Raw genomic sequence first — 12,530 nt, forward strand, 5'->3', positions numbered from 1 at the left:
ATCATGTACTACTAACTGTCATGTACTATCATTTACTACAGTACTACTAACTGACATGTACTATCATGTACTACAGTAGTACTAACTGTCATGTACTACAGTAGTACTAACTGTCATGTACTATCATGTACTACAGTAGTACTAACTGTCATGTACTATCATGTACTACAGTAGTACTAACTGTCATGTACTACAGTAGTACTGTCATGTACTATCATGTACTACAGTAGTACTAACTGTCATGTATTATAGTAGTACTGTCATGTACTACAGTAGTACTGTCATGTACTATCATGTACTACAGTAGTACTAACTGTCATGTACTATCATGTACTACAGTAGTACTAACTGTCATGTACTATAGTAGTACTGTCATGTACTACAGTAGTACTAACTGTCATGTACTATCATGTACTACAGTAGTACTAACTGTCATGTACTATCATGTACTACAGTAGTACTAACTGTCATGTACTACAGTAGTACTAACTGTCATGTACTATCATGTACTACAGTAGTACTAACTGTCATGTACTATAGTAGTACTGTCATGTACTACAGTAGTACTAACTGTCATGTACTATCATGTACTACAGTACTACTAACTGTCATGTACTATCATGTACTACTAACTGTCATGTACTATAGTAGTACTAACTGTCATGTACTACAGTAGTACTAACTGTCATGTACTATCATGTACTACAGTAGTACTAACTGTCATGTACTATCATGTACTACAGTAGTACTAACTGTCATGTACTATCATGTACTACAGTACTACTAACTGTCATGTACTATCATGTACTACTAACTGTCATGTACTATAGTAGTACTAACTGTCATGTACTATAGTAGTACTAACTGTCATGTACTACAGTAGTACTAACTGTCATGTACTACAGTAGTACTAACTGTCATGTACTACAGTAGTACTAACTGTCATGTACTACAGTAGTACTAACTGTCATGTACTATAGTAGTACTAACTGTCATGTACTATAGTAGTACTAACTGTCATGTACTACAGTAGTACTAACTGTCATGTACTATCATGTACTACAGTACTACTAACTGTCATGTACTATCATGTACTACTAACTGTCATGTACTATAGTAGTACTAACTGTCATGTACTATAGTAGTACTAACTGTCATGTACTACAGTACTACTAACTGTCATGTACTATCATGTACTACAGTACTACTAACTGTCATGTACTATCATGTACTACTAACTGTCATGTACTATAGTAGTACTGTCATGTACTACAGTAGTACTAACTGTCATGTACTACAGTAGTACTAACTGTCATGTACTATCATGTACTACAGTACTACTAACTGTCATGTACTATCATGTACTACAGTACTACTAACTGTCATGTACTATCATGTACTACAGTACTACTAACTGTCATGTACTATCATGTACTACTAACTGTCATGTACTATAGTAGTACTAACTGTCATGTACTATAGTAGTACTAACTGTCATGTACTATAGTAGTACTAACTGTCATGTACTACAGTACTACTAACTGTCATGTACTATCATGTACTACAGTACTACTAACTGTCATGTTCTATCATGTACTACTAACTGTCATGTACTATAGTAGTACTAACTGTCATGTACTATAGTAGTACTAACTGTCATGTACTACAGTACTACTAACTGTCATGTACTATCATGTACTACAGTACTACTAACTGTCATGTACTATCATGTACTACTAACTGTCATGTACTATAGTAGTACTAACTGTCATGTACTATAGTAGTACTAACTGTCATGTACTACAGTAGTACTAACTGTCATGTACTATCATGTACTACAGTACTACTAACTGTCATGTACTATCATGTACTACTAACTGTCATGTACTATAGTAGTACTAACTGTCATGTACTATAGTAGTACTAACTGTCATGTACTATAGTAGTACTAACTGTCATGTACTATAGTAGTACTAACTGTCATGTACTACAGTACTACTAACTGTCATGTACTATCATGTACTACAGTACTACTAACTGTCATGTTCTATCATGTACTACTAACTGTCATGTACTATAGTAGTACTAACTGTCATGTACTATAGTAGTACTAACTGTCATGTACTACAGTACTACTAACTGTCATGTACTATCATGTACTACAGTACTACTAACTGTCATGTACTATCATGTACTACTAACTGTCATGTACTATAGTAGTACTAACTGTCATGTACTATAGTAGTACTAACTGTCATGTACTACAGTAGTACTAACTGTCATGTACTATCATGTACTACAGTACTACTAACTGTCATGTACTATCATGTACTACTAACTGTCATGTACTATAGTAGTACTGTCATGTACTATAGTAGTACTAACTGTCATGTACTATAGTAGTACTAACTGTCATGTACTGTCATGTACTACAGTAGTACTAACTGTCATGTACTGTCATGTACTACAGTAGTACTAACTGTCATGTACTATCATGTACTACAGTACTACTAACTGTCATGTACTATCATGTACTACTAACTGTCATGTACTATAGTAGTACTAACTGTCATGTACTATAGTAGTACTAACTGTCATGTACTACAGTACTACTAACTGTCATGTACTATCATGTACTACAGTACTACTAACTGTCATGTACTATCATGTACTACTAACTGTCATGTACTATAGTAGTACTGTCATGTACTACAGTAGTACTAACTGTCATGTACTACAGTAGTACTAACTGTCATGTACTATCATGTACTACAGTACTACTAACTGTCATGTACTATCATGTACTACAGTACTACTAACTGTCATGTACTATCATGTACTACTAACTGTCATGTACTATAGTAGTACTACTTGTCATGTACTATAGTAGTACTAACTGTCATGTACTATAGTAGTACTAACTGTCATGTACTACAGTAGTACTAACTGTCATGTACTACAGTAGTACTAACTGTCATGTACTACAGTAGTACTAACTGTCATGTACTATAGTAGTACTGTCATGTACTACAGTAGTACTAACTGTCATGTACTATAGTAGTACTAACTGTCATGTACTACAGTAGTACTAACTGTCATGTACTATCATGTACTACTAACTGTCATGTACTATAGTAGTACTAACTGTCATGTACTATAGTAGTACTAACTGTCATGTACTATAGTAGTACTAACTGTCATGTACTATAGTAGTACTAACTGTCATGTACTATCATGTACTACAGTACTACTAACTGTCATGTACTACAGTAGTACTAACTGTCATGTACTACAGTAGTACTAACTGTCATGTACTGTCATGTACTACAGTAGTACTAACTGTCATGTACTGTCATGTACTACAGTAGTACTAACTGTCATGTACTACAGTAGTACTAACTGTCATGTACTATCATGTACTACAGTAGTACTAACTGTCATGTACTATAGTAGTACTGTCATGTACTACAGTAGTACTAACTGTCATGTACTGTCATGTACTACAGTAGTACTAACTGTCATGTACTGTCATGTACTACAGTAGTACTAACTGTCATGTACTACAGTAGTACTAACTGTCATGTACTATCATGTACTACAGTAGTACTAACTGTCATGTACTATAGTAGTACTGTCATGTACTACAGTAGTACTAACTGTCATGTACTGTCATGTACTACAGTAGTACTGTCATGTACTGTCATGTACTACAGTAGTACTAACTGTCATGTACTGTCATGTACTACAGTAGTACTAACTGTCATGTACTGTCATGTACTACAGTAGTACTAACTGTCATGTACTGTCATGTACTACAGTAGTACTAACTGTCATGTACTGTCATGTACTACAGTAGTACTAACTGTCATGTACTGTCATGTACTACAGTAGTACTAACTGTCATGTACTGTCATGTACTACAGTAGTACTAACTGTCATGTACTATCATGTACTACAGTAGTACTAACTGTCATGTACTACAGTAGTACTAACTGTCATGTACTATCATGTACTACAGTACTACTAACTGTCATGTACTATCATGTACTACAGTACTACTAACTGTCATGTACTATCATGTACTACAGTACTACTAACTGTCATGTACTATCATGTACTACTAACTGTCATGTACTATAGTAGTACTAACTGTCATGTACTATAGTAGTACTAACTGTCATGTACTATAGTAGTACTAACTGTCATGTACTATAGTAGTACTAACTGTCATGTACTACAGTAGTACTAACTGTCATGTACTACAGTAGTACTAACTGTCATGTACTATAGTAGTACTAACTGTCATGTACTACAGTAGTACTAACTGTCATGTACTATCATGTACTACAGTACTACTAACTGTCATGTACTATCATGTACTACTAACTGTCATGTACTATAGTAGTACTGTCATGTACTATAGTAGTACTAACTGTCATGTACTATAGTAGTACTAACTGTCATGTACTGTCATGTACTACAGTAGTACTAACTGTCATGTACTGTCATGTACTACAGTAGTACTAACTGTCATGTACTGTCATGTACTACAGTAGTACTAACTGTCATGTACTGTCATGTACTACAGTAGTACTAACTGTCATGTACTGTCATGTACTACAGTAGTACTAACTGTCATGTACTGTCATGTACTACAGTAGTACTAACTGTCATGTACTATAGTAGTACTGTCATGTACTACAGTAGTACTAACTGTCATGTACTGTCATGTACTACAGTAGTACTAACTGTCATGTACTGTCATGTACTACAGTAGTACTAACTGTCATGTACTGTCATGTACTACAGTAGTACTGTCATGTACTGTCATGTACTACAGTAGTACTAACTGTCATGTACTGTCATGTACTACAGTAGTACTAACTGTCATGTACTGTCATGTACTACAGTAGTACTAACTGTCATGTACTATAGTAGTACTGTCATGTACTACAGTACTACTAACTGTCATGTACTATCATGTACTACTAACTGTCATGTACTACAGTAGTACTAACTGTCATGTACTATCATGTACTACAGTACTACTAACTGTCATGTTCTATCATGTACTACTAACTGTCATGTACTATAGTAGTACTAACTGTCATGTACTATAGTAGTACTAACTGTCATGTACTACAGTACTACTAACTGTCATGTACTATCATGTACTACAGTACTACTAACTGTCATGTACTATCATGTACTACTAACTGTCATGTACTATAGTAGTACTAACTGTCATGTACTATAGTAGTACTAACTGTCATGTACTACAGTAGTACTAACTGTCATGTACTATCATGTACTACAGTACTACTAACTGTCATGTACTATCATGTACTACTAACTGTCATGTACTATAGTAGTACTAACTGTCATGTACTATAGTAGTACTAACTGTCATGTACTATAGTAGTACTAACTGTCATGTACTATAGTAGTACTAACTGTCATGTACTACAGTAGTACTAACTGTCATGTACTATAGTAGTACTAACTGTCATGTACTACAGTAGTACTAACTGTCATGTACTATCATGTACTACTAACTGTCATGTACTATCATGTACTACTAACTGTCATGTACTATAGTAGTACTAACTGTCATGTACTATAGTAGTACTAACTGTCATGTACTATAGTAGTACTAACTGTCATGTACTATAGTAGTACTAACTGTCATGTACTATCATGTACTACAGTACTACTAACTGTCATGTACTATCATGTACTACAGTACTACTAACTGTCATGTACTATCATGTACTACTAACTGTCATGTACTACAGTAGTACTAACTGTCATGTACTACAGTAGTACTAACTGTCATGTACTATAGTAGTACTAACTGTCATGTACTATCATGTACTACAGTACTACTAACTGTCATGTACTATCATGTACTACAGTACTACTAACTGTCATGTACTATCATGTACTACTAACTGTCATGTACTACAGTAGTACTAACTGTCATGTACTACAGTAGTACTAACTGTCATGTACTATAGTAGTACTAACTGTCATGTACTATAGTAGTACTAACTGTCATGTACTATAGTAGTACTAACTGTCATGTACTACAGTACTACTAACTGTCATGTACTATCATGTACTACTAACTGTCATGTACTATAGTAGTACTAACTGTCATGTACTACAGTAGTACTAACTGTCATGTACTATCATGTACTACAGTACTACTAACTGTCATGTACTATCATGTACTACTAACTGTCATGTACTACAGTAGTACTAACTGTCATGTACTATCATGTACTACAGTAGTACTAACTGTCATGTACTATCATGTACTACAGTAGTACTAACTGTCATGTACTACAGTAGTACTGTCATGTACTATAGTAGTACTGTCATGTACTACAGTAGTACTAACTGTCATGTACTATCATGTACTACAGTAGTACTAACTGTCATGTACTACAGTAGTACTAACTGTCATGTACTATAGTAGTACTGTCATGTACTACAGTAGTACTAACTGTCATGTACTACAGTAGTACTAACTGTCATGTACTATCATGTACTACAGTAGTACTAACTGTCATGTACTATAGTAGTACTGTCATGTACTACAGTAGTACTAACTGTCATGTACTGTCATGTACTACAGTAGTACTAACTGTCATGTACTGTCATGTACTACAGTAGTACTAACTGTCATGTACTGTCATGTACTACAGTAGTACTAACTGTCATGTACTGTCATGTACTACAGTAGTACTAACTGTCATGTACTATAGTAGTACTGTCATGTACTACAGTAGTACTAACTGTCATGTACTGTCATGTACTACAGTAGTACTAACTGTCATGTACTGTCATGTACTACAGTAGTACTAACTGTCATGTACTACAGTAGTACTAACTGTCATGTACTATCATGTACTACAGTAGTACTAACTGTCCTGTACTATAGTAGTACTGTCATGTACTACAGTAGTACTAACTGTCATGTACTGTCATGTACTACAGTAGTACTAACTGTCATGTACTGTCATGTACTACAGTAGTACTAACTGTCATGTACTGTCATGTACTACAGTAGTACTAACTGTCATGTACTGTCATGTACTACAGTAGTACTAACTGTCATGTACTATAGTAGTACTGTCATGTACTACAGTAGTACTAACTGTCATGTACTGTCATGTACTACAGTAGTACTAACTGTCATGTACTGTCATGTACTACAGTAGTACTAACTGTCATGTACTGTCATGTACTACAGTAGTACTAACTGTCATGTACTACAGTACTACTAACTGTCATGTACTATCATGTACTACTAACTGTCATGTACTACAGTAGTACTAACTGTCATGTACTATCATGTACTACAGTACTACTAACTGTCATGTTCTATCATGTACTACTAACTGTCATGTACTATAGTAGTACTAACTGTCATGTACTATAGTAGTACTAACTGTCATGTACTACAGTACTACTAACTGTCATGTACTATCATGTACTACAGTACTACTAACTGTCATGTACTATCATGTACTACTAACTGTCATGTACTATAGTAGTACTAACTGTCATGTACTATAGTAGTACTAACTGTCATGTACTACAGTAGTACTAACTGTCATGTACTATCATGTACTACAGTACTACTAACTGTCATGTACTATCATGTACTACAGTACTACTAACTGTCATGTACTATCATGTACTACTAACTGTCATGTACTATAGTAGTACTAACTGTCATGTACTATAGTAGTACTAACTGTCATGTACTATAGTAGTACTAACTGTCATGTACTATAGTAGTACTAACTGTCATGTACTACAGTAGTACTAACTGTCATGTACTATAGTAGTACTAACTGTCATGTACTACAGTAGTACTAACTGTCATGTACTATCATGTACTACTAACTGTCATGTACTATCATGTACTACTAACTGTCATGTACTATAGTAGTACTAACTGTCATGTACTATAGTAGTACTAACTGTCATGTACTATAGTAGTACTAACTGTCATGTACTATCATGTACTACAGTACTACTAACTGTCATGTACTATCATGTACTACAGTACTACTAACTGTCATGTACTATCATGTACTACTAACTGTCATGTACTACAGTAGTACTAACTGTCATGTACTACAGTAGTACTAACTGTCATGTACTATAGTAGTACTAACTGTCATGTACTATAGTAGTACTAACTGTCATGTACTATAGTAGTACTAACTGTCATGTACTATAGTAGTACTAACTGTCATGTACTACAGTACTACTAACTGTCATGTACTATCATGTACTACTAACTGTCATGTACTATAGTAGTACTAACTGTCATGTACTATAGTAGTACTAACTGTCATGTACTACAGTAGTACTAACTGTCATGTACTATCATGTACTACAGTACTACTAACTGTCGTGTACTATCATGTACTACTAACTGTCATGTACTACAGTAGTACTAACTGTCATGTACTATCATGTACTACAGTAGTACTAACTGTCATGTACTATCATGTACTACAGTAGTACTAACTGTCATGTACTACAGTAGTACTGTCATGTACTATAGTAGTACTGTCATGTACTACAGTAGTACTAACTGTCATGTACTATCATGTACTACAGTAGTACTAACTGTCATGTACTACAGTAGTACTAACTGTCATGTACTATAGTAGTACTGTCATGTACTACAGTAGTACTAACTGTCATGTACTACAGTAGTACTAACTGTCATGTACTATCATGTACTACAGTAGTACTAACTGTCATGTACTATAGTAGTACTGTCATGTACTACAGTAGTACTAACTGTCATGTACTGTCATGTACTACAGTAGTACTAACTGTCATGTACTGTCATGTACTACAGTAGTACTAACTGTCATGTACTGTCATGTACTACAGTAGTACTAACTGTCATGTACTATAGTAGTACTGTCATGTACTACAGTAGTACTAACTGTCATGTACTGTCATGTACTACAGTAGTACTAACTGTCATGTACTGTCATGTACTACAGTAGTACTAACTGTCATGTACTACAGTAGTACTAACTGTCATGTACTATCATGTACTACAGTAGTACTAACTGTCCTGTACTATAGTAGTACTGTCATGTACTACAGTAGTACTAACTGTCATGTACTGTCATGTACTACAGTAGTACTAACTGTCATGTACTGTCATGTACTACAGTAGTACTAACTGTCATGTACTGTCATGTACTACAGTAGTACTAACTGTCATGTACTGTCATGTACTACAGTAGTACTAACTGTCATGTACTGTCATGTACTACAGTAGTACTAACTGTCATGTACTACAGTAGTACTAACTGTCATGTACTATAGTAGTACTAACTGTCATGTACTACAGTAGTACTAACTGTCATGTACTATCATGTACTACAGTACTACTAACTGTCATGTACTATAATGTACTACTAACTGTCATGTACTATAGTAGTACTAACTGTCATGTACTATAGTAGTACTAACTGTCATGTACTATAGTAGTACTAACTGTCATGTACTGTCATGTACTACAGTAGTACTAACTGTCATGTACTGTCATGTACTACAGTAGTACTAACTGTCATGTACTGTCATGTACTACAGTAGTACTAACTGTCATGTACTGTCATGTACTACAGTAGTACTAACTGTCATGTACTGTCATGTACTACAGTAGTACTAACTGTCATGTACTGTCATGTACTACAGTAGTACTAACTGTCATGTACTATAGTAGTACTGTCATGTACTACAGTAGTACTAACTGTCATGTACTGTCATGTACTACAGTAGTACTAACTGTCATGTACTGTCATGTACTACAGTAGTACTAACTGTCATGTACTACAGTACTACTAACTGTCATGTACTATCATGTACTACTAACTGTCATGTACTACAGTAGTACTAACTGTCATGTACTATCATGTACTACAGTACTACTAACTGTCATGTTCTATCATGTACTACTAACTGTCATGTACTATAGTAGTACTAACTGTCATGTACTATAGTAGTACTAACTGTCATGTACTACAGTACTACTAACTGTCATGTACTATCATGTACTACTAACTGTCATGTACTATAGTAGTACTAACTGTCATGTACTATAGTAGTACTAACTGTCATGTACTACAGTAGTACTAACTGTCATGTACTATCATGTACTACAGTACTACTAACTGTCATGTACTATCATGTACTACAGTACTACTAACTGTCATGTACTATCATGTACTACTAACTGTCATGTACTATAGTAGTACTAACTGTCATGTACTATAGTAGTACTAACTGTCATGTACTATAGTAGTACTAACTGTCATGTACTATAGTAGTACTAACTGTCATGTACTACAGTAGTACTAACTGTCATGTACTATAGTAGTACTAACTGTCATGTACTACAGTAGTACTAACTGTCATGTACTATCATGTACTACAGTACTACTAACTGTCATGTACTATCATGTACTACTAACTGTCATGTACTATAGTAGTACTAACTGTCATGTACTATAGTAGTACTAACTGTCATGTACTATAGTAGTACTAACTGTCATGTACTATCATGTACTACAGTACTACTAACTGTCATGTACTATCATGTACTACAGTACTACTAACTGTCATGTACTATCATGTACTACAGTACTACTAACTGTCATGTACTATCATGTACTACTAACTGTCATGTACTACAGTAGTACTAACTGTCATGTACTATAGTAGTACTAACTGTCATGTACTATAGTAGTACTAACTGTCATGTACTATAGTAGTACTAACTGTCATGTACTATAGTAGTACTAACTGTCATGTACTACAGTACTACTAACTGTCATGTACTATAGTAGTACTAACTGTCATGTACTATAGTAGTACTAACTGTCATGTACTATAGTAGTACTAACTGTCATGTACTACAGTAGTACTAACTGTCATGTACTATCATGTACTACAGTACTACTAACTGTCATGTACTATCATGTACTACTAACTGTCATGTACTACAGTAGTACTAACTGTCATGTACTATCATGTACTACAGTAGTACTAACTGTCATGTACTATCATGTACTACAGTAGTACTAACTGTCATGTACTACAGTAGTACTAACTGTCATGTACTATAGTAGTACTGTCATGTACTACAGTAGTACTGTCATGTACTATCATGTACTACAGTAGTACTAACTGTCATGTACTACAGTAGTACTAACTGTCATGTACTATAGTAGTACTGTCATGTACTACAGTAGTACTAACTGTCATGTACTACAGTAGTACTAACTGTCATGTACTATCATGTACTACAGTAGTACTAACTGTCATGTACTATAGTAGTACTGTCATGTACTACAGTAGTACTAACTGTCATGTACTGTCATGTACTACAGTAGTACTAACTGTCATGTACTGTCATGTACTACAGTAGTACTAACTGTCATGTACTGTCATGTACTACAGTAGTACTAACTGTCATGTACTGTCATGTACTACAGTAGTACTAACTCTCATGTACTATAGTAGTACTGTCATGTACTACAGTAGTACTAACTGTCATGTACTGTCATGTACTACAGTAGTACTAACTGTCATGTACTGTCATGTACTACAGTAGTACTAACTGTCATGTACTACAGTAGTACTAACTGTCATGTACTATCATGTACTACAGTAGTACTAACTGTCATGTACTATAGTAGTACTGTCATGTACTACAGTAGTACTAACTGTCATGTACTGTCATGTACTACAGTAGTACTAACTGTCATGTACTGTCATGTACTACAGTAGTACTAACTGTCATGTACTGTCATGTACTACAGTAGTACTAACTGTCATGTACTGTCATGTACTACAGTAGTACTAACTGTCATGTACTGTCATGTACTACAGTAGTACTAACTGTCATGTACTATCATGTACTACAGTAGTACTAACTGTCATGTACTACAGTAGTACTAACTGTCATGTACTATCATGTACTACAGTAGTACTAACTGTCATGTACTATCATGTACTACAGTACTACTAACTGTCATGTACTATCATGTACTACAGTACTACTAACTGTCATGTACTATCATGTACTACAGTACTACTAACTGTCATGTACTATCATGTACTACTAACTGTCATGTACTATAGTAGTACTAACTGTCATGTACTATAATAGTACTAACTGTCATGTACTATAGTAGTACTAACTGTCATGTACTATAGTAGTACTAACTGTCATGTACTACAGTAGTACTAACTGTCATGTACTACAGTAGTACTAACTGTCATGTACTATCATGTACTACAGTACTACTAACTGTCATGTACTATCATGTACTACTAACTGTCATGTACTATAGTAGTACTAACTGTCATGTACTATAGTAGTACTAACTGTCATGTACTGTCATGTACTACAGTAGTACTAACTGTCATGTACTGTCATGTACTACAGTAGTACTAACTGTCATGTACTGTCATGTACT

This window comes from Telmatherina bonti (assembly GCF_933228915.1).
Source record: "Telmatherina bonti genome assembly, chromosome: 8".
Classification (NCBI taxonomy): Eukaryota; Metazoa; Chordata; class Actinopteri; order Atheriniformes; family Telmatherinidae; genus Telmatherina; species Telmatherina bonti.